Genomic DNA, 2,121 nt, shown 5'->3' on the forward strand with positions numbered 1-2,121 from the left:
TATGTGTATATTTCACTTCATTCTCAGTGAAGTAAACATAAAATCCTAATATTCATAAACTTACATTTCAAAATTTAATAGACAGTCTGGGATCTTTCAGCATTGTAAGCAATTAACAACAACAACGGAACAATAATAAGATAGTATTAAACATAACTAAATTTTAAACACTGAAGTCTTCTGATGTAACCATATCATATATGCTATTTTTGGAGTTATTGATACAATTTAGTAAAATGAAATGTTAATGGAAGGAAACACAAAGTCTGTAAAATAATTTAACAGGGTTTATTCTGTGCCAAATCTGTGTCACCAAAGTGGAACACATGTCCTCAAGAGGTCACTGAGACAGTAGTTACATGTCACTTCATAGTCAGTACCTGGAGCACATACATTGGTTTGGCCTGAAAAATTCAAACAACTCCAAGGGGCTTGGGGTGGCACTTGTTCCAAATTTTAGGTGGGTTTATATATTCTTTGACTTGCAGTTGGTTAAAGAAAAAAAAACTAAACCTTTATAGAAAGTCTTGGAAAATTTTAACTTAACGATGTCTATTAATCAGAGAAGTGGGTTTATATATTCTTTGAATTGCAGTTGGTTAAATGATGGCCTGACTGTGTGGTTTAACTTTGTCTTGCATGACCTTAGGCCTATTAGTTATTTACTAACTTACTGTTACAAGGAATTATTGCAACAATATAGGAGCATGCCCAGGCATATCTGACCTCCCTTTTCCTTAAAGCTGGGAAATAAGAGTTAAGGTTTTTCCAGTATTCCTTGGACTAATAGGGAGGCCATTCAGTTGGTTGGGGGAAGGAAGAGGATAAAAGATTGTAATTTAGTCCACACAAATTAACAACCTAACTGATAAATTCATTAAAAAAGATGTTTCTACTTTATCTTTAGGATAATAAATATTCTACAAAAACTCTCAAACCCTCAAAATATGGGTAAATTAATTATATTTAACATTGATGGGATAAGCTACCAATGGTAATATATTTTTGAATAGTCTTACATTGTGCATAAATTAGGCATCAATTATATTTTTGAACATTGAGAAACATATGTAATCCTTTTCTGAACACTTAAATTTTGTTTAGTAGTTAAAATTTTTGAATCCTAATTTTAACTTTGTATTGATGATCTTACATACTGTAAACACTAATAGAATTATAGTAGAGACATAATATAAGAATAATTCAAATCAAAATAAAACACTTAAAAAAAGCTTAAGGCAAGTTTTCAGATCAAATATTTAATAAATGTTGAAAGGTAATAAGGCAAACATATCTAGTCTGGGCATTTTTGACTAACAACTAGAGAATATTTTTTTCGATGGCCCTTTGTTCTAAAGAAATGCATAGCACATTACCTGTAAGAAGATACTTAAAGAGCATATGTTAGAAATAATTGCACTTTTACATCTGGGATGACAGCTGTTTTAAACTTATTCAAGAAGAAAATAATTGAAAGGCTGCAAGAAGAAATAATTGAAATACTGAAATTGCTTGTCTTGTTAACGAAACTGAGGAACTAAGAGACATATCCAATAACATTTAATTTTTACTGTATTTGTTCTTTACCACTTGGTTTTATTGTTTTCCCTTTTTCTTTGTCCACTTCCTCAGTTCTGTTAACAGTTTTCTAATTATCAAATATCATGATTTATTTCATACCCACCTAGCTGGCCTGTGTATATTTTGGGTAGATTCCATGTAGCTAGCATACAGTTTATGTAACAACTGAATGTGTTTTTAAGTACTAGGTATAAAAAACTCAGAATTTGGTTAAATAAAAGTCTTGGAGAAAAATATGTTCAAATTTCAATGAAAAATTATAAATTATCTTTTCTGATCTGCCATCTGTGGTGGAACCACCACCAAGATGCAGATTTTTGTAAAAACACTTACAGGTCATCACTCTCAAGGCTGAACCCCCAGATATGTGAGAAAACGTAAAGGCCAAGATCCAGAATAAGGAAAGAATTCCTCCTAATCAGCACAAAATCATTTTTGCTGGCAAGCAACGGAAAGATGGACATAATTTGTCTGACTACAACATTCGAAAGAAGTCCCCTTCATCTTATGTTAACACTTCATGGTGGTGCTAAGAAAAGA

The sequence above is a fragment of the Otolemur garnettii genome, unplaced genomic scaffold (genome assembly GCF_000181295.1).
Source record: "Otolemur garnettii isolate 467f Iridium unplaced genomic scaffold, OtoGar3 scaffold00036, whole genome shotgun sequence".
Classification (NCBI taxonomy): Eukaryota; Metazoa; Chordata; class Mammalia; order Primates; family Galagidae; genus Otolemur; species Otolemur garnettii.